Consider the following 27,521-nt stretch of genomic DNA (forward strand, 5'->3'; position numbering starts at 1 on the left):
TTTCTTTGAATTGACTTGTGCAATTTTTTGTTTTTCCTTATCCATTTCTAATTAAGTAATAGCTGAGGGGATGCTCTCTTTCAAAAATCGTGTATACGCGTGACGCAAGTGTGCCACGCATGGCAAAAGTATGTTTTTCTTTACTGTATAGTGCCTCATGCGCGGCGCAAAGAGTTGTGACCTTATGGAAGTGTGCCACGCGTTGTGGAACAATGGACACTTCGAGATATAAACTAGTCGGCGGAGAGTTGGCAACTGAAAATGTATACGCGTTTTATTATCTCCAATGGTTTCATCGTCAGCCCAAATAGCCGTACTTTTGTGCGATGTAAAGTTTTCCCTCAAAATTGACCTAGGAGAAAGCCTATTGGATAGAGACCCGCCCATCCTCACGCTGTATGAAGGTGTACGCGTGTTATAAACATGGTGGCACATATTTCCGGCCCTTAGGAGATTGAGTGGATTTTTCTTCGGGGAGGGGGAGGGGTGGAAAGTACAAAAAACGGCCTTTTCGGGTTACAATTTTTAAGGGGGAATCCTCTCTCCACCTGGTTCACTTGGTGGGGAAGTATTGTGAAAGAACAGACTGGATTGCTGAACATTACGGAGAAAGTAATAGGCTATTACAGTAAATGAAGCACAGCATCGAGACATAAATGAGACTGAAAGAGATTTATGGGTTTCATATCTTAAGATATTTGATACATTCAACATAAAATATAAACAATGTTTAAGACTAGCCGGGTCGCATCCTCGTCTTGCTTGAGTTTAATATAGCTTGGTAGATATTAAAACCAATGAAACCATGCCCAGAGAATATTCTCTTATGCCGAATTTCTTGGTTGAGTTTGTCATTGTAAATTATTTTCTTGTGCATAGAAAGGGCATATGAGGACCGCCTTCTGAGAATTTGTCTTTGAATGTTCTCTGAAAACATCGACGAACATTAAATATTGATTATTTGAAATGGACCCTTTTCTGGATATCTGACAAAATGTTGCACTACAAGACTTATTCTGTAAATGAGTCTGAAGGTTCCAAAGATGGTGTGCGTGTAACTGAACCCCCGTGTAACTGAACCCCCGTATAACCGAACCACCGTGCAACTGAACCCCCGTAGCACCGAACCGCCGTGCAACTGAACCCTCGTGCTACTGAACCATCGTGCTGCTCAACCCCCGTGCAACTCAACCCCATTTAACTAAACCCCCGTGTAACTGAACCCCCAAGTAACTGAACCACCGTGCTACTGAACCCTCGTGCAACTCAACCACCGTACTTAAATTGGTTAAAACACAATAGGGCTATTAACCATAGTTATTTAACTATGGTATAGTTATTTAACCTTTAAACTGTTTTAAATAAAATGGCCGTCCCAAAATTTATATCGGATGTATTTGGGGGAAAAATAGGGTGGGATGGAAGCCCTCCGATCACTTTTAACTCTGAACAAGTGCACTGGAAATTTTGATTTCCAATCGAATGAGACCCCCCCCCCCAAAGTTCATACAAAATTGTTTCTACAAAAACCTTATGTGTTAGCAATGAGCAACTAGCTTAACTTACAGCCCTTGCCCCAGATGCTACTGGTGGGGTTTTTAACCCCAACGGCATGGTTATTTGATTTTTAGACTAGTTTTAACTATATGTTTATTTTTATTTTGATCGGATGTATTTGGGGGGGGGGGGTGTCGGTTAAGAGGGGAAGGCTGATTGTCCTGTGATTACCTTTGATTCTTCAAAATTGAACTTGAACTTTCAATTTCCAATCGAATGAGAATCCTTCAAAGTTTTTACGATCACCCCTTCAATAAAAACCTTAAATTATAACAATTGGTAACTTGCAATAACATACAAATTGCTGATACAGGTGTATCAGCAATTTTTTTGGAACATTTTAGTGTATCAAGATGAAACTTCTGGGGCATCTACCTGCTTCCACTGCTATTAATACTGCTACTAATTCAACACTATTATTACTTATACTGCTCCTACTACTACCTCTGCTACTATTAAACTAGCACTATTAAGGCTACGCATATCAAGTTGAAAATTTAACAGAAGGAGGTATTTGAGGTGGAACTTGAACTAAATCAAAAGACACTATGTGCATGCAGATTTTCAAAATGGCGTATCTCAAAAAGGGATTTGTGTATTAAGTTAGAACTTTCTGAAAGTGCTTAAAGGGAAAGTCAAATCACCAAAAGAAAATAAGTGCACGCTCAGGCCTGGATTTACCACTAGGTCCCTAGGCCCGGACCTAGAAGCACATAATGCTAGCGGGAGCAATAAAGTATCACTGAGTAATTTTTTCCTGAAAAAAACTTGACTGATGTGATTTATCGTCGCCAGGTGCACTCTGCCACGCTGCCTATTCATAGAAAAGTGACTTTAAAACAACACAGGAATTCCATGGTCACTTATAAACTGTCAGATGTCTCCCAAGAATGGTAGCTGAGAGTTCGGTATTACCCCTCTCTTTCATCACTTTTGGCTCATCAGTTGTGTTCTGTTAACACACAGTTACATGGTTACATGGTTACACACAGTTACAGTTACATGGGGGCTCAGTTACACGGGTTTTAGTTAAATGGGGTTGAGTTGCACGGGGGTTGAGTTTCACGAGGGTTCAGTTGCATGAGGGTTCAGTAGCACGAGGGTTCAGTTGCACGGGGGATCGGTTCTACGGGGGTTCAGTTGCACTAGTGTTCAGTTGCACGAGGGTTCAGTAGCACGAGGGTTCAGTTGCACGGGGGTTCAGTTGCACGGGGGTTCGGTTATACGGGGGTTCAGTTACAGGGGTTTAGTTGCTTGGGGTTCAGTTACAATGGAACCTCCATAGATAACCACCCTTTTTGGGTTTTGTAATTTAAAAATGAGAAAATAACAAGATATTTCTTTCGAAAGATCAACTATCTCATGCCCAGATAGCAGAATTTGTATTCTAGAGTAAACAAAAACCAGAAACATCAAAAGACAAATTAGTGACTGACGCTCAAACTCAGTAGAAGGAAAACAAATTGACACAATGATTTTATTTATCATTTACTCTTCGTCCTGGGGCTGATGACTCAGATTACTCAGACATTAATTCTGAAAGTATCATGCTCAGACCATGGAGTTTTAATGACTTTTCAGATTCAAGGGCCAGCCCAGGGTTTACGGTATTTAAAGCGAATCTGAATTATTCGCTTAGCAGGAATCGAAAAACCCTGCTCCTTGGTTAGTTAAAATGAGAAAAGTCATGTCCTTAGACTGATGGGTTCTAAGATTTGGACACCCCTCCCAAGTACTGATACGTTTGCCATCTTTTTTATACTAAATAACTATTAGTCGAAACCCTTTGTATTTAATTTGTTTTTATTTTTGTCACATTTTCCATGCCCTGCAGACCTTTCTTGGGAGGGTGGGGGTGTCTGTAAAGCTTAGTGGCAGAAAAGTTCCATTTCTTTCAATGCCACACAACTACAACTACTATCATGGCAGCACCAAGCCGTCTGAGGCCAACACAGCTACGTACGCTCCTCCTCCATCCCAATCTATTTAAAGCCTCCCTTTTTACACCTCTCAGGACGTTCCTAGTTCCTTCAAACCTTTATTCATGACTTCCTTACACCCCAGACGAGGACGACCTGTTTTCCGTTTATCCCCAGACGGTTGGCCAAAAAGAACAATCTTCGGCACTCTGTCATCCTTCATCCGCACAACGTGCCATAGTCACCTCAACCTTTCTTTCATTATAGCCCTAGAGAACGGTATTGAACCACATTTTTCGTACATCCTAACTTCGGTCCTTATGTATATTGTTGGTTTTCCTAGTGGGTAAATACTGATGCCTCCTCCTTATGGGTTTGAGGCAGGTTCACTTCATTCTATTTTGATTTAGCATGGTCAATTTAATATTTTGAATCTGCCAAAATGCCTTGTTAATTGAATTATCGAGCACAGTCATTTACTTTGTCCAATTTTTATATCCAAGGCAAAGATTTAGCGCACAACTATTCATTTTTTCGTTGTTCTAAAAATATACTGCTTTCTAGATTTTATTACAGACAATGAAGTAATAAAATTTGATATAGTAAACGATTTGGTACAATAATATTGAGTTTTTATTTCTGATTGACGCGAAACCTATTTTTTTACTTTGACTTTTTTTTTTTTTACTAAGTAAGATAGAAACTCATTGTTATGGAGGAGGCGTAGCGTAGCTAAATGTTCGGTTTTAAAGTGATGAAACTTGGGGGAGGGGAATTTAACCTCCCCTCTCTGACTTCCCCAGACCCCTGGATTTTGAAATGCACTTGTTTGGTATTTTTGCTGAAAAATATTTTTTTGTATTTTCTGTAGACAAAATTGCCCCCCCCCCTCCTTGGTTTTTAAAAAATATTCTGCCATACCCCCTACATTTTTATGAATTGGTACCGCTGTGGTTATCTTGTATAAAAGACATATATGCTGCAGGCAAAGTAGTTGATTAAGAAAAACAAGAAAAAAACAAGTAGTTTTGTAATGAACGTCAAAATTTGTCTCCTTATTGCACAGTCTACACGTTTTAAAACTGAAATATTGTTTATAATAGGTGGCTTATGTTCATTAGCCATTTACAGTCATATTTTCAGTAAAGGAGAGCAAATAACGGAGGGCGACCCCAAGCTCAATTTTGTTGCACACATGTCTGCTTTTTAATTTGAATTGCCATTGAAGCAATGCAGAAACCCAAATTTCCATTAATTTACAGTTTAAAAATGCCTGGCATGTTATAGATTCCTAAGTTAACTCTTAGAACTGGTTTAGTTAACCTAAAATGGTAGTGAGATATCTTGAAAGCATAGTTTTTCTCCTGATATGTAATCACAGTAGCAATAAGGAAGTAGAGTGAAGAAACTGATACGATAAGCATGCAAGAATTCAATCTGGCTCTATTAAATTTATGCCAACGAGTCAAGGGGCTCGGCACGCTTTTCTTATGTTTTTTTTTCTATTTGCTTGCTAAGGTCAGAGTGCCTGTGTTTCTAAGGAGGAAATCCAAGTAATATATACTCAAAACTTGTTATATCATATATTCAGGAATATCTGTTTCTTTGAATTTTGACTGAACATTATGATGAATCATGAATCACTCACTAATTAATGGTGACTTACATCCCTTCCATTAACATTTGACAATAGTAATGATTGGCTACCCTTATGTTAGGACCGCCTACAGATTCTCATGTCTTGAGTTGAGGGTTCGTCTGACTTCAGTTGCTGTTCCCAAAGGACCATTTTAGAACCTCAGTGCAACATTTTAGAACCTTGTCCAACACCAAAGAAACTGATTTCACTAGTAAGGAATGTTGTTACTTAAACACTTTTCATTATTTTTACTGGTGTAATGTAGGCACGGATTTAAATGGTGGAGTTATTTTGTTTCTCCAGAAATAAAGAACAACCTGATTGTCATTTCCTACTGTTTTCTGTCGCAAAAGCAAAACGTAAAAAAATGGTTCTATCAAGGATCGAACCATAGATCGATCTATTGCGTGTAAAGCAGACTCGATAGTTACTACGCCACCTAAATATGTCATAAGTGAACTATTATTCAATTCTATTCTCCTCTCCCACCATACACACATGCCAAGTTTCACATTTATTGGTGATTCGTTTAGTAATGCACAGCAAATAAAATTGTTGTCAAGATTTACTTGGAATAAGACACATTCTATTACAATATTGTGCCAGTACCATATTTTGTTCTTTGCGCTGATTTTCTACAAGACTAATTTGTATATTAGCTGAATTTCTTACTAACTGGGGGTTGAGAAATTCTCTAAGAAACCTTCAGCAAAGTAGCTACGAATTCGAATGATATGTTAGATGAGAGGACGTCCAAAGGACGAAGAAATATATGGAGATATATAACTTGTTTGTGGTAAAATGGCTTTACAAACAGCTTTCACTTAGTTGGGACCCCATCCCAAATGAAATTAAGGCTACAACCCTGGTTAGAATTGGCTATTTTCAGGAATCGCTCTGCAGATTAATGAAATGAAAAAAGTTTGAGGTGTTGCCAGCTAGTTAAGTTGATGAGTTTATTGACCTAACTGGAATTTTTTCTATCTTGGCTGGTAATTTTCCAGGGATTCTGTGTTCCGGAGCATAGAAAACTGCTAATAGCTTTCAGTTCAGGACACTTTTAAAATAAGGCAACTTGCACATGTTGTTTCAGTTTTTTTTTTTGCACTTGGAAATTTTTTTATTAATCATTCGGAAATTTTCAGGATTATCTGTGAATGCAATTGTCATAATTCTTAAATTGTAACACTTATAAAAATAGTTTATTTTCTTGTTTAATGTTTTTTTTTTTTTTTTGCTTATAGCACGGGTAAGAATGGCTTTTGGATCTTTTGTATGAATACGCCTGGACTTGTGTTCCTGTGAGTTTGAACCTTTCTACAGTTTAGGGTAGGAAACAGGTTGCAAATAAGATTCATAGGAGAATTAAGTCTACTAAGGCAAATGTATTTATGTGGAGATAATATCCTCTCCCCTTCTCTATGAACTTCCTGGGGTCCACTAGGGACACAGTCAAAATTGGTAAAAAGTCTGATGATCACGGTTTAAGACTCACTTATTAAGACACATTATACTCATCTTCTCTGGAAGATCTTCATGCTCCTCTTATGGCCTTAATGTTTGACTTCGCCCTGCGCAAAGCGAGAGATAAAGGGAGCTGCAACCCTCCTGTCCCTTAAAGGTTGAACTTGTGTGTTTCTATTATTTCGCCCATATTTCATCGGACATTTTTATTAGAACATCAAATTGCAAATCAATAAGACAGCACTGATGGACTGGCGGCTGGCTAGTTACAGGTACATTCTGGGAGTTTTTTTTTTGGGGGGGGGGATCTAGGCTCGACCTTCTCATGAATCCTTCGATACTTTATATTCAAATTATCAAACACAACTTGTTCTTCACTGTTGGGCCGCCCAGAAACGACTTTTAATATTTCCCTCTCCCCCCCCCGAAAAATCCCTGTATATGTACCTAGGTACATTATTTTATATGAAACGGGATAAGTCATAACGGCAGGTGCATTTTGTAACGCACATACCAGTTCTAATCAAGCACGTATCCAGGATTTTTTTCTGGGGGGGGGAGTACAAAAAATGCATAAATAATTTGTTTAAATTCATTTTCGTTGCGTTTTTACGAGTCGAAAAGCATTTCGGGGGAGAATTTTGAACCCCCTCCCCTGGATACGGCATTGGTTTTAATACTTTCGTTTGGATTCCAGCAGTACCATCATGTTATTTATTTTGTTACTATAGCATGTTTTCTTCAAGAAATGTTTACATTAATGCAACATCAGGGTTGAGCGACAATAAGCTTGACTTTCCCTCGACTTAAAAAAGCGGCAAGTCCGAATGTTTTCCTAGTCGACTAATCTTTTTTCAAGTCGGGAGATTTTATTTCTTGTAAGTGAGCTTTATCACGGAACAGTAATACTTTTCAAGAAGAGATTTGAAAGCCAAAAATCACTGGTTCTCTTTGATCTCCAATTACAATATTTAATTTTCAAGAATTAATATGGGAAACAATGACTCAATAGTCTGTTGCGTGCTATTGAAATAATTAGTGCCAAAATTCTCATACTTTGGCACGAAAAGCCAACATTATTCAAAGCTCTTTCATGTTAAGAGTCGGCGGACTTTTAATTAGTGAAGCATCAGGAAAATAAAACCTTGTATGTTTTAAATAATTCCTTAATCTAATCGAAATATCCAAAAGAAAATGACCAAAACTTTGTTTGTTTGCAGCACAGTTTATATAATTAGCAGTATCCAGTATGATCTTTCCCTATCTCACCCATAATAAAAACCCGGACCGAGGTGCGAGTGCTCCAGAGAACGTATAAACATAAGCGGCATTAAATCTTTTCACGGGTAGACAAAGAATAATCAACTACAGAACAAGTACTGACAAAACCACTTGGCCGACTCACCAATAAATGGACAATAAGTGCACAAATAAGTGGGAGGAGCTTTTTGTTCGCACCGAGAATGAAGAGCCAGAAATCATCTGCGGTAAACTTACTGGATAATTATATAAACTGTGGTTTGCAGTAACAATTAGTCCTGAAACTAATTATATGTGAAGTACATACCTCATATTCATTAATAATTGGACATAAAAACAGTTATATCGCGTTTCAAAAATAAATGTTATTCGAATATATATTGATTTAACTATATTATCAATCCATACACGGTTAAGAGCCATTGAAAGCCCTAAAACCATTCAAAAATCGTTAGTTTTTTTCATTTTATTTATGGGTGAAATAATTGTTCGTGTTTTGCATCTTTTGAATATTCTCCCGTTTTTAACTTGTACTATGAATAATTTCGGGATTAAGAGGGGGAGGGCATGAGTGGTGGTTCTGGCCTCTCTTGCACCCGGGGCAAAATCCTGATTAGCCCTCCCTCCCCTATCTCCCAAAAATTTTCAGGCCAATAACAAAATTTTCATTTATTACAAAATTATCTGGTGTTCTAATATCTGTAAAACACGCGATGCATCCACTCGACAAGAAGCAAAGATCTGACGCTTCCTAATGCTGTATAAACAAGTATTCAGGGGTTTCTCACTCTGGGAACTATGTTTAACCTTTAGTTTTTTGGGGTTTAGGGGAAAAAAACCTAGTCTAGGTTAGGTTACGTGTTTAATACATGCTATGCTTTACTCCCCCTCCCCCTCCCCCAATGTGCAAATATATAGCCTAATTTGTTTATAAACTATTATACGTTCTTCATATTTTGTTTTATTTCATTAGCACTAACCGAATTTCATTTCTCGCGTGTTGCACAAATATTAGAACAGTACCAATTATTTAATTATTTCAGTTTAATGAATTTAATTGTTTATTTGGATATTTAATTATTATTAGTTAATTGCTTTTTATTTCTTAATTTATTTTTATTTTATGAATTAATTAATAATTATTTTATTAACTGCTCCCTCGACTATATTTTAATAAAAATAAATTTACAAAATGACTATAGCCGTTAGATTATTTATTTGAAATTTTGCACTCCTAAAATTAGTATCCCCTCTCTCCCCCTTAAACGCCTCTGGAGAGTATGGACAAACAATGACGGAAATTAGCACTTTGCTATGACACGATCTCTTTTGTTTCTCAAATATGGCATTACAGCTTTAAATTTTACTTCAAATGAGTCCGTTACCCTATCACCACTGATCAGGGTTTTCACTCCTGGTGATTTATCACTATTTTTAGTGTTTTTATAGTGCTTCAAAAATAATCACTAAATCAGCACATAAATCACTAGATTATTGAAGAAAATCACAAAATCAACCAAAAAATGCTAAAATCTTGTGATTTTTTTTTACCGGGTGGCAACCCTGCGACTGATTCGATGGGATCATCAAAGGTGAAAAAAGAATAAAATGGACACATACTTGACTATCTTTGTCGAGGAAAAATTCAGAATTTTGTATTTTGTGGATATTGACTTGAAGCTTCCACTTCATGTTTCCCGGGTATGCTTAACTTGATGGTGATTTTTAATTGAGGTAGCCCCCCTTTTTGAAGATATTTCCCCCTTTTCTAAAATTGTACAAATTTTAATATGCTAATAAATTTTGATGGGAAACTATACTATAGAGATCTTACATATTATGAATTACTATAAAAACTAATTTTTTGTGCATATATTTATTAAGAGTTTGGTTTCTGTTGCCAACGGTCTTTTTTTGCTGACCGTTCTACTATGTAAGGCTGGATAATATATTTAAATCAACCTACACTGGAATCGTTTTCTTTATCATACCAGGTATTGCTCGTATAACAATTGTTTATTAAGCATGTACTTTACCCAAATATCGATTACTTCTTGGTTGCTATTTTGTTGCTACCCTTTGATTAACCTAATAAAGGAGGCACACTTGTGCCTCTATAAAGAGGCGACCCACCACAATGTTAAGCGATTTCAGGTTCTAGAGGTCGCCGAGAGACGGCAGTGATCGCATTTTGTAGCCCAAGCTCAAACTAAGAAACTTGCAAAATTTCATCCTCCTCCGACTTTATCTTCATGGGGTAAACTGGGCCAGAAGTTTGGACCCTCCCACCACAGCCCCCTTTAACGTTGTCCGATTGGGCTGAAATTTAGAGGTTAAGCTTTCCTAGGGCCCGGGAGCTTATCCTCGAAATTTCAGCTTAATCCGATTACTCCTTCCCTGTTTTCAAAAAACCAAATATAGCCACTTAAAATTCATTTCTTTTTTTTTTCTTAGCCACGCCTACAGGCCACAGTTGGCAACGAATCCGGTTGAATGAGGACTCATTTGAAGCAGAATTCGACCTGTTAGGGCCTTTTGATATTTTCAGACCGAAAAAATTATCCCCCGAATTTACATTTACAAAAACCTTAGTTTTTTTCAAATAATACAGATAAACAGGTTAGACATGCTTTGTTATGAAAATATCTGCGCGTCAATTTTCATAACAAAGCATGTCTAACCTGTTTATGTGTATTATTTGAAAAAAACTACGTTTTCTAAAGAGTTAAAGAGGCTGAGTTACAAGGTCAACCCTTAAGACGTATAGGGATTAGGAGGCACAGTTGGGGGGCTGTTAAAGAGGCTGAGTCACAAGTTCGAACCTTAAAACGTACAGGGATTAGGAGGCACCCTGTACGACGTGATTTGAGTATTCAGGAATTAAAAGCCTTAACACAAGAATGTTCAAGAGCGGGGAGTTTGGGGGGCGGCAGCCCCCAACTTCAACTCCTGACACGATCAGCTAACAGTTAGTCAAGCAATAATAAGTAATAAACTGTACAAAAACGTGCAGAAATTATTTGAAAAAAACTACGTTTTCTAAAGAGTTAAAGAGGCTGAGTTACAAGTTCGAACCTTAAAACGTACAGGGATTAGGAGGCATAGTTGGGGGGCTGCCGCCCCCCAAAACCCCGCTTTCGCAGCCTTTAAATAAAAAAAAAGGTTTTTAAACTGAAAGTAAGGAGCGACATTAAATCTTAAAACGAACAGAAATTATTCCGTATATGAAAGGGGATGTGCCCTCCTCAACGCCTCGCTCTTTACGCTAAAGTTTTTATTGTTTAAAAAAGAGTTGTGAGAAAGTCAAACTTTAGCGTAAAGAGCGAGGCGTTGAGGAGGGCACAGCCTCTTTCATATACGGAATAATTTCTGTTCGTTTTAAGATTTAATGTCGCTCCTTACTTTCAGTTTAAAAAACTTTTTTTTATTTAAAGGCTGCGAAAGCGGGGGTTTGGGGGCGGCAGCCCCCAACTGTGCCTCCTAATCCCTGTACATTTTAAGGTTCGACCTTGTAACTCAGCCTCTTTAAATCTTTAGAAAACGTAGTTTTTTTCAAATAATCTGGATAAGAAGCAGTAAACATAATCACTCCTTCCAAAATAAAATACTTTTGTCATTGGAGTAGCTAGACGTGGCGTCGTTATCAAAGAAATCTTACCCTCTTCAGACCCTCAAAAATTTGTCCTGTCTCTTGATTAACAAGTTATCTTCTGCTTGTAATATTAATCTTCTGTCCTCTTTCTCCTATGTTTAATTAATTGTATTATTATTATTCAATATAATAATTTCAGTTATAAAAATATTAATCGACTAATAAGAATTACTAATATAAACATTATTCATTTGATATTAATTGCATTAATTATTTATTATTAATCCATTATTAGTGATAAAAATTATTGATCAAAAGATAGTTGTGATTAATTGTATTAGTTAATATTAGTACAATTAGTATATTCGTGTAATGAACTTGTTTTGTTATTAATTAACTTAACAAGCTATTAATTTTATGTCTTATTATCGTTCTTTATGCCCGAACTGAGTTTTTTTTTAAAACTAAAATCAGGCTTAAAGTATCCAGAAGAGCCTCCCCCTCACCTTTCGGAAGAATTGTCTACCCTATTAATGTTTTGACCTGTGTACACCTAAAATTATCTTAATATCACAAATATTGTATAAGTTCTTGCTTATCAAAGGCGGATCTAGAGTGAAATCTTGGGAGGTGAGAAATGAGACAAGGATGCCAATAATTGACCAAATTGACAAGTTTATTTAAAAAAGACTGAAAAACGGATAAAAACACAGAATGAGGGTGCCAGAAAGTCTTTGGGGGTTGGGGGAGGGGGGGGGGGCTCGGCCACCTGGATCCGCCAGTTTTAGTCTTCAATAGTTTGCTCCTCCACTTATTTATGAAAGCTGTGTTAGGTCTAAGCTGGAATACTTTACGTCGATACCAACTAGAATAGCGAACTTATTTCAAAGTGGTCATACAAAGAATACAGAAATAGGTAATACATGTTCTTAATGCTACAAGACTCGCTAACAATGGGTAAAAGCAAAGACGATGTTTTGTAAGTACGAATATAATAGTAATATTACGGCGTTTACCAGGGGTTTAATTTGCTATGGGACAGGGGGGGGGGGGGGCCCCGACTGTCCCACCCAGGCCTCGGTTTACTCCCCCCACCCCCAGATGAAATTTAGTTTTTTCAAAAATGTAGTCAAAAAAGATAAGCCTGCAAAATTCAAGCATCCACAGACACGGGTCAGTTTTCGTTAGTATATCTTTACCTTTATTTTTGGGAATTTATTTCTTATAATTTGGAAAAATTTGCTCTAACTTCCTCCTCCCCAGGATTTTGACGAAATTACGCCACTGGTGTTTAACCCAATACTATTTTACCGAGTCTTGTGGGTTATCGATGTGTTTATAGTCTTTACCTCCCCTGCGTTTATCTTACATCTCCTGCGTTTTAAAGTACCCCAAAAGACAAGTGCGCACGTAGTTTTGGATTAAACATAGACACCAAACACTAGATGGGACTGGTGATTTTTCTTTTCGACACTAGCGCCAGTTTTTACTCTTAAGTTTCAAGTGTTTGGTCGGTACTTTATGTTTTTTAGTATTTGAAGTTTGGCTACGGTTGCTATTTACTTTCGTCAAAGAATCTTGTACAATCCAGAATGGCAGAAAAATGGCAATGGGCCAATAATCATGTTAATATATCTAGTTTTACTTTCTGACAGTTGCAATTATTTCTTTAGCAGCAGATACCACGTGGGTGGATATGAACATCTGATGGTTCAATGAACGGGTCTAAAATTGCCAATTTTTGGTTGGATCAAACGAATACTTGTTATAAGCAAAATTGTTCTTTGGTTCTTTAACAAAGATTTGGAAATTAGATTGTGCCCTGTTTATGATGGTGAACTGGTTGATAAAGGAAACGGGATTGATTTGAGCTGGATCTATTTTGCTCTCACCTTTTATTACAGTAATGTTTGAATTTGTGTATCTTTGTTTCTAGATGCAGTTGCATCTAGTAATTCTCCTCAACTTTGAGTAATTCTATTTCACTAATAGTCAGTTTCTGATACTAATAACAGTTTCGTCAGTTATCATTTGGGGTAAATTTGGAGGCGATTCCACTACCTACGTAGGGGCGTTGTGGACGCACTGCCTGATGCCTTTCTGATGTTCTTCTACATATATACATTTTAAATATAATAATCCTTTCACTCGGAAATCCTATTTAAAGCTCTTAAAATTATTTTTATTAAGGTTATTTAAACCTTTAAGTCAGAGGCGTTTTTAAGGAGGGCAGAGGGGGCGCTTATCCCAGGCGCAGAAATTTTAGTGGTGCAAAATTTCAAATAAACAATCTAACATGTATAATAATTTTGTGATTTATGAATTTTTTTTTTTTATTAAAATAAAGTAGAGGGAGCAGATCGCAGTAGATATAAGCAAATTGAATTCGAAATTTTCATTTTTCCCATATGTTTCCCATTTAAAGCAAGAAAAAGTCAGATTCAAATAAATGCAAAATTTTGTTAATTAATGAACATTTTGTTAATAAATGGAAAGGTACTTGTGTATTGTACGCCACTCACTCAAGTTTACACTGAGTAAAACTCCAGAAAAAACCGGTTTCTTCGTTACTTTAGAAACAATTTTGGGCTATATATTTTCACATTAGGAGGGGAGGGGTAAGTATAGCGGGTCTGCATGCAAGATGTGTTAGGTACAATTATTCTACATATTATGAAGTAAGAATTGTTTTCTAACTTCAAACTGTCCAAATACTGTACCCCCCCCCCTAATGTGCAAATATATAGCCCAAATCATATTGTTTCTGATCTATTCTGTCACTTGTTTTTGTCTTGTCTCACGCTAAGCTGAAAGACAGTAACGAAGAAACCAGTTTGTTCTCGAGTTTTACACCGGGTAAACTTGAGTGACTGGGGTATAATACACAAGTACCAATAGAAATTCTGTTAAAATTTGGCCTGACAGTTTTTGGGAGACAGAGGAGGGGGCGCTAAGAAAAATTGGTACTTCCTGTTAGCAAGTACACACTCAAGAATTGAAGTTAATCATAATGAAATATACCAAAATATGGGGAAGATATTATACCTCTTCACCATATTTTCAGCAAGTGAAGATAGTAACAAAATTATGGAAATTACAACAAAGAATTATGGAAGGGGGCCGCCTAGACCGTATTTTATTAATAACGAAACCGAAACTTACCTAACCAAAATACCAACTAAATATTTAATTAAAATATAGCTACAATGTAGTTTCCCGCCGATCCGAAGCTAATTGTCTGGTATAAAGATCGTGACAACCGGTTACTGTCTTATGTTCGCGTCTTTCGTGATACAAATTCTCGACTGTGTGCTGGCTAACAAGGAAGTACCGCAAAATGTTGCCCGGGCACAAAAAGCGCCACTGCTTAAATTGCTACCGAATTCCAAGAATTTCATTGAAACAACTTGAAATAAGTTTGAATAAATTTCATTCAATGGTTTTCCTGAGTCAAGAATTCAGAAAACCCGTTTTAACAAAGAATAGATGGCGCATCATGAGATGATAATCAAAGAAGAAGTATATTATTGAGGATTATATATGAAATCATCAGGGCGGGGATGCATGATTTGGGTAACGTCAGTCATATTAAAAAGAAGCATAAAATAAGGAACGTAATAGTACTATTCATTTTGTCACTATCGCTAGTCTCGTCAAGTAGTGACAGGAATTCGGTTTCACCTCAGGACTTTAATTTGAACTTGCCAGTGAAACGACTATAATATTTGGAAAGAGCATAAAAAAGCACCGGATAATGTGTTCACCTTGTCCTTAGGCAAGTAAAGGAGTCTTCTTCAAATTTTGGTGATTTTTAGTACCTGACAATGAATTATATATGACTTATTGAAATCTGTTGATATCGACATACATATTTATATATCTTGTTGGTTGATTAAAAAAGTAGGTTTCTTGAAAAGTAATTGGTGCTTACTGTTGTACAAGGGGTTGTGCACTTACATAAATTGTGTACACCAGGTACAAGCTGTGACTTGTTTGGTGGAAGGAGGCGATTTGCCGCGGATGTCGGAATAAGTGGTGCTTCAAGATGCACAAAAGGTAGTGGAAAGCGGGCAGCTCCTCGGGTATACATAAGAATTTAAGAGGGGGTTGAGAATGTGTGGGTAGGGGGGAGTATACGCGGTACTTGTCTGTTAAACGGAACGCACTTTGTAAGTGAAGTTAGCTTAATCTTAATGATATATGCCAAAACATGATGATGATATGATACTTAGGAAATAGAATTATGGAAACTACGAAAAAGAATTGTGAAAAGCAGGCCGCGCAGAACGCATTATATTAAATACCTAACCCCTAACCACCTTTACATATTAAATATTTAATTAAAATATACATATATCGTAGTTTTCTCACTCAAAATAAGCAAATCATAACCGATCCAGGAAGGGAAACCGGTTTCTGTCAGATTTTACACAGTGTAATTCTTGAGTGTGTTCTGTTTAACAGACAAGTATACGCTACACAGTGGCAATTCTGGCCTCTTTTGCGCCCGGGGCAAAATATTGATTAGCCTCCTCCCTGTCTCCTCAAAAATATCAGACAAAATTTAAAAAAAACTCATTTATTAACAAAATGTGAATACAAATATAGCGAAAATACTTGTATGATATAGCGATCACACTTTGTTCTTGATCTGCAATTAAACCCGTTTTCTGTGTCTACTCGGAGATAATCAGCTTAGCTTGAGCAAGATAAAGTACTATGCAGGTATATTTTAATTAAATATTTAATGTATAGAGGTGATTAGGCTAGACATTTAATATAATGCGTTCTGGGCGGTCTGCTTTCCATAATTCCCTGTTGTAGTTTCCATAATTTTGTTACTAAAGTATTATAATTTTAGCATATTTTGGTATATTTCATTATGATTAACCTAACCTCACTTCTTGCGTATGGTCGCTATATCATTCAAGTACCCAAAAAACGCTAAAATTAATTAAATTCGGTCCACTTACTTTTATTTTCGAGGAATGGTGATAAAAATATGGGGAAAATGAAAATTTAAATTCATTTGCTTATACTCACTGTAGAGGTAGTCAAGCCTTGGTTCAATTGTCTGCTCAAACGGAAGCCTAGATGCCGAAATATCAGCAAGAGCGGCAAAATCAAACTGTCTTCGGTCGCCTTCTAAAAACAGTCTTTCATAAACCCCAGATCAGCCGTCTCACCAAAGCACGAATATATTCTGCTTCGGTTGCCAGCGTTATGCTCTATTCTGCTGAGACTTGGTCGCTGACTCAGACGCTGAAGGTAGATGCCATCAAGACGAAACACCTCCGAAAAATCGAACGCTCCCGATGGCCCGACAGGGTACGAAATTTGGAAATCCTCAGGTCCTTCAAACTCCCACCCCTGTCCGAGCAGCTTGAGTCTCGCTCGGTGCGTTGGTATGGTAATCTGCTCCGCCTGCCTGCCCAAACACCCGCCCGGCTCATCTTCGATTTCGACCCAGCTGCAAACGGCTGGAGGCGTCCTAGGGGGAGACCACGCACCAGATCGGCGAACTTCATCCGTGATCGGCTCACCTCCAGAAACATCAACCCGGCTGAAGCAACAACCCCCGCCCTGAACCAACCAGTCTGGAGAAGACTGACGGCACTGACGAATGGTTCTCTCTACGTTGGCGACTCAGCCGATCAAGAGCTTTAAGTCAAAGTAAAAAGTATGCTCACTGTCAACTGCACCCTCGACTTTATTTTCATAAAAATGTAGATCCAGTATTGAAAAATGGTCATAGTAGTTATATTATTTATTTGAAGTTTTGCGCCACTAAAATTTATGCACCCGGGGCAACTGTCCTCTCTGCCCCCCCCCCCCCTATAACCGTCTCTGACGCTATTGAACCAAATCATGAAAATTTCCTTGGGAAATTGTGTGTAGTGAAAAGGTATGCGTATCGTGTTCGTCATTCCGAGTTTCGTTGAAATCTGTCAACTGGATCTCGAAAGTAAGTTTGGTAAAACTTCACACCATGGACTCTGCTAATTCCGAAAATTGCGGTGCGAAGTAACAAAAACGTCCTGGGATTGATCTACTCATTAATTTTTTGCGATTGTGGTGCGAATGGAGGCTAAAGAAATACAAGCCATTTATTTGTTTATTTATTTGACAACCCGTCATACAAAGAATGAAAAGAGTAGAGCTAGAAGCTAGATAATACTAACCATTGCGTCGCCTGGAAGCGGAATTGGCGTAAGTGAAGAACACAAAATTTCGAGAAAAACGTGTTTGAATGTTTGCAACCTTGCAGAAAAGAAATGGTTAGAGTAAAAAATGCGAAAAAAATACATGCTGAAAAGCATGGCATTATAAAGGAATGGTGAGAACTTCCAAGCAAAATATCAATCAGTTTCGGCATAATAAACTGCCAAAATACCGTTGCGTCAATTGGGTTTTAACAGTTAGTCAATTTCTCAGATACGCCAAAACCAGTTCAAGCGTGTTAAACACCAGACATGGGACTTAATGTGAAACTGACCTGTAAGGTGTGAGTTCACACTGAGTAAAAGTTTTAAAGAAATCAGATATAATATACTAACAAATGGATGCAAAATTTTTTTAAGAAATGGGAACAGTTAAATGTCACAATTATGACTGTCTTTTTTCCCCTGCCTTGACGTGTGACAGCTTACTCTTCGGTACAGCTCTCAACTCTTGCGTTCATGGAACTGGCCGGTGTACTTGAAACATCTTTGGCAGTTTTACGACCTCTCCTTGAAGCAAGCCCTGGTAAGTTCTTTTTGAAGAATTCTCCGTAGTGATTTTCATCGATAACCGGCATAAATCGGATGAGAGGCTCTATATCTTCTATCTTGTCTCCTTGCAATTTAATGACCCAAATGATAGGCTTTGAAACCTCGAGTTTCTCAACTACTCTTACCTCTGAGATGCCTTTCCGCTTCACTCCCTGAAAGGTGATCTCTGGCGCAATTTGGACAACTTTATAATGATTATCTGCAAAAAACTTCGTACCATACTCTTTTACAGAAATTCTAGCGGAATTCGACCCATTTGATCTTTGAGAAAGGCACTGCTGAATATGTGTTATAGGTTTTCGAGCATGCCTGGAAGTTCAGAAAATGTGAGGGTTGCAACTTAATAATCACGTTTGGATTTTGACGCTTTACTATACCAATTTTTTGACTAGGTCTAGAGGGGAGTACAGTTCCTAGTTCTTAAATGTCCTCTCAATAACACTGTGTATTGCATCTACTTCTTGAATAAGTGTCCTGGCCCACAATATTTCATAATAATTCTCTCAACCTGTAGATTTTTAAACACGATGATCTGCATATTGTAGCTCATGATGGAGTTTCTATATTGCGGAACGCATGAATCTGACCATGTTATTAACTTCCTAATATCAGGAAATGTCTGAAACACTTTATCGAGAATATGTGCCAAAACTATTGCATAGCTTCTTTACGTTTTCTAAGTATTTTCTTCTAAAAAGTACAGGCAAATGGGCAGGTACGTCAAAAAGTCGTTTGTTAAAAGCACATAACTGATACGTCATTTACGCTTCCAACATAATGAAAATAATGCAAGTTATGTCAAAACAGTTTCGACTCGTATCATTTCATGGGAATGTGATACGTTAATACAAAGTCCAGATTCAGAAAAAGCACAACATTTCACACAATATGGCACTGATAACTCAGTTTCGCTTAGAAGTGCCTAATATACCAATCTCGCTTCCATGCGACGATTGGTTAAACCGAGAGGGTGCTTACTTTCAAAAATCACGTACACCAGATGGCGCGTGCCAAGCGTTGCGGAAACTGTGCCAAATGTAGAGGGAACTGTGCTAAGCGTGGCAGACTTGTGCATTACACGAGACATTATAAGATATACATCAGGTGGCAGAATGTGGGCGCCCCCTCACTTTAAAGGCTTCATAATAGTAAGTTTTTAGTCGTTACCATTATTCACTGTTTCGATATTTTGTTGAAGTAATTATCGTAGCTGCACAAAAGGAGAGATAAGTGGATTTCTACTAACGCCTTTCTCGGAAAAACAAACTATAGAACTTAAGAGAAAATGTGTGTTAATGCATAATAACCTGGATATTTGATCCGGTACCTATTATAGTGACCCCACTCAAGAAGTTAAGTTAGGTTAATCCCAATGGAATATACCACAATATGATGAAAATATAATACTTTAGTAACAAAATTATGAAAACTACAGAAGAAAATTATGGAAAGTAGGCCACCCAGAACGTATTTTATTAAATACCTAACTTAATCTAACCTAACCCAAATACCAACTCTATATATTAAACATATAATTAAAATATACCTACATTGTAGTTTGTCTCACTGAGACAATGCTAATTATCACCGATTGCAGCAGAAAAATGGGTTCTACGCAGATCAAGAACTTGAGTGGGTCGGTATAATACATAAGTACCTTTTATCCAATTTTTCAAATAAACAAAAAATATTCCGATTCTCTCTTCCCTCAACTATTTTACGTGGACTTGTTTAAACAACACAGCCATTTCCAACATTTAGAATATTTTTCCTATTGTGAAATGAAGTGATTTAGGTGTTGATGCCATGGAAATACTGCTTTTTGTTCCAATCGATGTAGGTAAACGACAGTAATTTCCGTAGTCTTTTGTTCAAGGAAGAAAAATCTTAGCTTCCCTAACAACATTCTCGTCAGCAAATGTAGCTCTTAAGAGCCTATAGTCTTTAAATAGGGGAGATTTAACCTAATTTCTTCCTTCAAAAATGACAACCAGGTTCTGTATTTGGAAGTGAAATGAGGTTGTATTTCATTTTTTGATGGAAATCAATGGCTATACAAATATAAAAGACATTCGATTGTGTGGCGGACCAACTCATCTGCTTTTGAAAATCTTTTGCTTGGGGTTGGCGCTCTTTAGCCGGGGAACAGTAAGGGTTAAAATTCGAAGAAATTCATTTCTATTGATTTAGAGATTGTCAAACGGGAATTAGAAATTCCTTTGAATTTTGTAGGACTAGTGACTTCCCAGAAACTGTGTTTTTTCTCTAGTCTACTAAGAGAGGAAAGAACAAGGCAACGAAACGATTGAATATGTAACTATTTTACACCGAACTCTGATTAATCAAAGTAATTGAAGTATATGTTATTCAATTAAGAATAACCAATGTATATGTGGCTAATTGAGCTAACTTAATTTGTTGTTTTGAAAGTCACGGTACTTACGTATTATACCGACTACACTCAAGAAGCCAAGTTAGGTTTATAATAATAAAATATATCAAAATATTATGAAAATATAAGACTTTAGTTATAAATTTATGGAAACTACAATAGAGAATTATGAAAAGTAGGTCGCCCAGAGCGCATTATATTAAATACCTAGCCTAACCAACTCTGTATATTAAATATTTAATTAAAATGTACCTGCATAGTAGTTCATCTCACTCAGGCTAAGCTGATTATCTCCTATTGCACACAGATAAACCAGTTTCAAACAGATCAAGAACAACATTGTGGTCGGTATAATACGTAAGTACCGAAGTGGCCAACATGTTTTGTATGTGAGAGTGAAAGAATGTTTTAATTAGTTTTTGAATGGAAATCAGTGGCGGTACATAATTAAAAGTTGTTTAATTATGTTGCGTTGCAGCACTTTTGCCTTTGTAGATTGTTTGCTCGTCATCAGAGTTCTTAAGCTCAGAAACATTTAAACATAAAAATTTGAAACTTTGTATCGATATAAGGTAATACTAATTTCTCAGGAGTTAGCGGAATTAATGATTTTATAGAAAAAAAATATCTTTTTCCACTATCCTACTGTAAAAAGAAGCGAAACCATTTGCAGCTATTTGAAACCAATCGGTTTAATAAATTAATAAATTTTAATCGGTTTAATAAATGACCTCTAATAGAAGCTATCAAACTATGAATAACCAATAGACATGTAGCGAATGAGCTAACCTAACTTCTTCCCTTGAAAATAGCAACAAAATTTCTTATTTGGAAATAAAATGAGGCTGCAGTCAGTTTGAATAGAAATCAATAATCCTGCCTCATCCTAAGAAATTAATTGGGTTTCCAAGCAGCACTACTCTTTAGACTTCCTATTGAACATGGCAACCATGCTCCCTATTTTGTAGTCAATGCGACTGTAGTTAGTTTTTAAATGGAATTCAGAGGCTTCACAAATTTGAAGAACATTCCAATTCCTTTTGGATTTTGTTTAGCATTCATTTGACTCCAGCTCCTCGTTTCAGAGGGAGAATGACTTTAGAATGTGGATCTTTTTACGCGTCGATGTTTCCTTAGCTTTGATGGGTAAAAAACCGTTTTTTAGGATTATTTGTTCAATTCTAGTTATGGTTGAGCCACACATTTTCGACGGAATACCTTAAATTAGGTACCCTTTTCCTAGACCACACTGCTTTTCTATGACGGACAAATAAACGTTCAAATGGGGATAAGTCCATTTATTTAGACAGTGAAAACAGGTACATTTTTTTTATAGATATTTTGGTCACATATACAGCGATGGTCATTAGTAGAAATACTGAAGATTTCTACCGTTGACGATCGCAGTATGTGTGATCGAAATATTTGGACTTTTGTACCTTTTTTCACTGTCTAAATAAATGGACTTATCCCCATTTGAGCGTTTATTTGCTCGTTGAGCCAGACATTTTATGATTCGAGGATTAAGGTTCTTTTTCCGAAAATTCGGAAGCCTGAAATAAGAGCTATCCTGTCTGGATGTTAATGTAACGGTGCTAGACGTATTTTCCCCGGAAAATTCCATCCCGTGGAAAGTTCCTCCCGGAAAATAACTTTCCCCCTCCCTTCAGAAAATTCCAACCCAGAAAATTGTCCCCCCCCTGGAAAGTCCCCTCTTGGAAGATTCCTCCGTCATGTAAAATTGAGAGGCCAAAGAGAAATTATGACAAATAAAAATAGTGAAGAGAAGAAGGAATTTTTGAATGTACTACCAATGTTCCAAAATATAGTTTGAATGTGTGGTGTAGAATATCATATCGTATTTATTTTTACGCTTTTATTTATTTCATTGATTTTTCGTGTTTGGGGGACGGGGTTGAATTATCTTAGCACGGTAAGACAAAGGGTATAAAAATTGGAAAATATGAAATTAGTAGTAACTGTAGAAAAGTTGTCCCATGATGGAAGTGCACAGAGATAACAGGCTGGGATTAAGAAGTACGAGTAATTACTTCCCGGGAACATAGTTTGGCACTGACAAGTGGCGTCACGAGAAAAAAGGTTTGGGAGGGGGCAATGGATTTTACAGATTGAATGGTCATTTTACCGACTGATTTGGATAATATTGCCAAACACCCATCCCTGATCTTTCTTCACAATTCTGCAAATAGGAGCTTAAAACCTCCACAGTAGGGTTGTATAATATACTGAATCTGATGGTGTGATTTTCATTAAGGTCACTATCCTTTTTGGGGGGTGTTTTCCCCATTTTTCGAAAATCAGGAAAATTTTCTCAGGCTCCTCTCGTTTGATGTAAACATTAAACTTTATGAGCTTTATATATTTGGAATCGGCATAAATAGCTAATTCTTTTTATATACTAATCGTTATCAAAAATTATATTTTTTGGATGATTTATAGGCTAATACTTTAGTGATAAAATTATGGAAACTACAACAGAGAATTATGGAAAGCAGGCCATCCAGAACACATTATATTAAATACCTAACCTAGCCAAAATACCAACTGTATATTAAATATTTGACTAAAATATACCTGCATAGTAGTTTATCTGTCTCAGGCTAAGCTGATTATCTCCGAGTGGACACAGAGATACAGGGAGAAAACAAAGTGCTTTTGCTGTAACAAGTACCACACACACACGCATATATATATATATATATATATATATATATATATATATATATATATATATATATATATATATATATATAATATAGACACAGTTTTGCTCACAGGATCTGAGGAATTCTTTGTTTTGACCATGAGTAGGCCCAGCCTTAGTCCTGGGAAAACAATGGAGTAGTTTAAGTCCATGTGATTGATTTTTGCTTTGTTAAGTCCATTAGTATAAGCTATGCCTCATCTATCATCATAGGAGTGTGTCTTCCCCTAAATGGACCTCGAATGTTTACATCCTTAAGTGATTTCCCAGAAACTAATTTTTTATGAAGAATGTTTTGGCATTCCCCTTGGTTTTTCTTTCCTTCTTGTGTTCTATTTACAAAGCTTTTGTTTGGAAAACGAATGGACTGTCTAATCCTAAGACATTGTATTTGTAACTGATTCCCATGTTAAGTTCAAAATTGATCCTCCTATTGATGTTTTACATATACTACCTTATGTATAAGGTATATACTACTTATACTACTCTACTTATACTACTTATACTTATATCTACTTATACTACTTATACTTATGTATAAGGTATATACTTACATATACTACTCTTATGTATACTAAGTCACATGTGGTTGCTTGTGTTCTGACATAACACATTCTCTCTTCTTATTTACGGAAAATAATTTTCGGGGTTTTCATATCTAGTCAATAGAAGTCACGTCGAATGTTGTAAAGAAAGGAAAGGATAAAAAAGATTATATTTTTGTATGCAATATGTTTTTTTTTAATGGAAACGTGTGTAGCCTAATATGCTTTTTTCTTCTTCTTTTTTTTATCTTTTTTAAGTTTCCATTAAGCCCCCTCCCACGCTCATTTTTTTCCCAAAGTCACCCGATCAAAATTTTGAGATAGCCATTTTGTTCAACGGGGTCGAAAAACATAATAACTATGTCTTTGACGATGACTTAATTCCCCAAAGTCCCCGGGGAAAGGGCTACAAGCTATGAACTTTGCCCAATGTTTACATAGTATTGGTTATTAGGAAGTATACGGACGTTTTCAGGGGGATTTTTTCTGGTAGTGGGGGGGGGGCAGGTGGGTCGAGGGTTACGTGGAAGGATCTTTCTACGGAGGAAGTTTTAATGGGGGAAGGGACATTGCTGTGAAGGGGGCGCCGGATTTCCCAGATTAATTTAAAAAAACGATCATAAATTAAATAAAAAAAAAAAAAAAAAAAAGTTTTCAACTGAAAACTTTTCGACATCAAAACTTAAAACGAACAGAGACTATTACGTATATGATTGGGTTCGCCCCCTAGTCAATGCCTCGCTCTTTACGCTAAAGTTTTTTTAGTACTTTCATAAGAGCTATTTATTCTAATTAACGGCCTTTGTGATTAAGGGGTCATTCTTAAATAATTGGAAACAATATCGAACTTTATTGTAAAGAGCGAGGTATAGACTAGGGGGTGGATCCCCTAATATACGTAATAAAAATATACGAATATACAAGTTCTTTACGTAAGTTAATTCGTATGTTACGTATATTTATTACTAATAAAAACGTCCGTAAATAAAATTAAACAACTTTCGAGAAAGTCATTTTGCCAAAAAAAAATTAATATGCAAATTTACTTTTAATGATTCATGTACAGTGAGCCAAAATCAAAACCTGCATTAATTCAAAAACGTTCAGAAATGAAATAAAAAAAAAAGAAGTTTTTTTTAACTGAAAGTAAGGAGCGACATTAACTTACAACTAACAGAAATTATTCCGTATATGACAGGGGCTGTTCCCTCCTTAACGCCTCGCTCTTTACGCTAAAGTGTGACTCTTTCTCACAACTCAGTTTTTTAAAACAATACAAAACTTTAGCGTAAAGGGTGAGGCGTTGAGGAGAGGACAGCCCCTGTCATATACGGAATAATTTCTGTTCGTTTTAAGATTTATTGTCGCTCCTTACTTTCAGTTAAAAAAAACTTGTTTTTTTATTTAATCTTACTTAACAACATTCTCGTCAGCAAATGCAGCTCATAATAGCCCTAGCCTATAATCTTTAAATAAGGAATAGTTAAGCTATTGTTTCCTTCAAAATAGCATCCAGGTTTTTTGTTTGGAAGTAAAAGAGGTTGTTGCTGGTTTTCGAAGGAAATCAATGGCTGTACCAAATCACGCGATGATTTGAGAAGCAACATTGCTGTTGTTGTTTTTTTTTTTTCTTTCTTTTGTTCATGATTAACACACTTGACCTCGGAAACAGTGAGAAATAAAAATTTAAAGTTTTTTTTTATATCGATGAGGAGATTGTAAAATGAAAAAATACCTCTAGATTTTGTAGCACTCTAAGATTTATTTTTGCACCCTGGACTTTTTTGTAGCCTACTAAGTAAGATAAAAAAAAAAAGCGGAATGGTTTTATACGCAACTTTTTGACACTAGATTTTTGTTGTAAATTAATTAATTTAATTAAAATTAATAATTAATCTGAGCAAATACTATTGACCTAGGAATAACCAATTGAATTGTAATTTCGGGTCCTTTTTCGTAAAAAGGTTTCGATTTTAAAAGTGAAATGAGGTTGTAATCGTAGTAAGTTTTTGAGTGGAAATCTCAAAAAACAATTGTGCTCACTTAAGCTTAGAAGTGATCGACAGATTCGATAAATGCTCGTAGGAGTTTCCTCGTTCACTGCACCTCCCTACCTGGATCAACAATTGATTAAGAAGTAGAGGTGTTTACTGAGCATATCTCCAAGTCATTTCCTATTGATGGAAAGTTGTACTTTCCTGAGTTCTTGTCCAAGTGATTAAAACAAGGGCGTGGGAAGGAGAAGCGAGGAAGCTCAGATTTCATAAAAAAAGTAAGCCTTAGTGACAAAAAATGAGCCTTTTTGTTTCTTCATAAATCTGAGGAAATATTTTTGTGTTTTCTATATGCATTATAAATTGTATACTCTATCAATTTTAAAGTTTGTATTGGCATAAAAAATAAGACGCTTTCTACAGAGGAGGTAAGCGGGAAGTCTCCTCGGGAAGCTGTAGTTTTTTTTTATCAGTACAAACATTTTAGTCATAACTGAATTGTTGTTTTTAACACTATGCCCCTCTATCAGATACAGATATTGTCAATGCTTATTTTTAAGCATTTTCTTATTTTTTGAGTTTTTAAATCCGACTTACAGTATTGCATGTCGCAATTGCCACAAAAAATTGGCCACAGTACTTTCGCTAACCTTGAATTTTCTGACTTTTTCCTGAATTTCCTTCAAAAAATTAGGGATTTGCATGTCATGTTAACGTTCTTACTACGAACATTAATTTTTGGGATATTTCTTGAAGCTCAATTTTCATTCGGGGATAGTAGAAGTACTGATTTATCATTATACTGTTGTTTCGTGATTAACGTGAAATAATCGCCAGAACTGACTATTTTCAAACTCAATAACCCTCTATTAAGAAACTTTAGGACATGATTCCTCAGTGATTGTAGCTATTTTTTGCTGGTCATAATGAAAAGATCTTAGCCCCCGCCACTTTATACAAGTTTAAAATAACCTGAAGCGAAGCTCACAAGGTCTTAGTAGGTTAGTTCTTGGATTTGAAGAAGAAGAAGAGCTGTGACTAACTTGTATATTCCTTCCACTATACTATGCCTAATTTCCTCATCAAGTCCTGGAAAATATTTTATCGTGACGTTTTTTTTTTTTTCTTTTTTAAGTATTTTAAGTCATGTTACCCTTTTCAGGGATGCCTAGGAATTTATTCTGGGGTTGGGGGGTAAAGTCCGTCGAAACAGCTACAAACTTAATTATGCGTACATAATTCGAGAAAACAAGTGACAATTAGCACGAACTAGAATAGTTTTGGGTACTTCTTAATAATACGGAACACACTCAAGAATTATGCTTAGGTTAGATCTCAGAAAACTGGTTTTATAGCTACAAAAACCATTGACGGATGATACAATGTAATAAACCTAGACGGAATGCATTGGACTTGTATAATTTGGGATATATATTAGCAGATTAGGGGTGGAGGGTATATTTTTTAGGTTATACTTTATGCCCCCGCCTCCCTTATGTGCAAATATATAGCCCAAATTATATTATTATATAAAGTTGATGTTATATGAAGGCTATATTTCATTTGGATTAACCTAACTTCACTGCTTGGGTGTGTTTTGTATATTAACAAGTACTTTTAAGGCTTAAATACCATCGTTCTTATAAAGAGACAGTTGAACT

General features: G+C 36.4%; 1 protein-coding gene across 4 annotated transcripts in view; it reads left to right on the forward strand.

The window, feature by feature from the left end:
* Positions 1-27,521, forward strand: part of LOC148945921 (uncharacterized) — a 79,816-nt gene that overhangs the window by 8,637 nt on the left and 43,658 nt on the right. The gene's annotated exons all lie outside the window — the stretch shown is intronic.

This window comes from Artemia sp. Qi Xiang Cuo, chromosome 12 (assembly GCF_049724085.1).
Source record: "Artemia sp. Qi Xiang Cuo chromosome 12, ASM4972408v1, whole genome shotgun sequence".
Lineage (NCBI taxonomy): Eukaryota > Metazoa > Arthropoda > Branchiopoda > Anostraca > Artemiidae > Artemia > Artemia sp. Qi Xiang Cuo.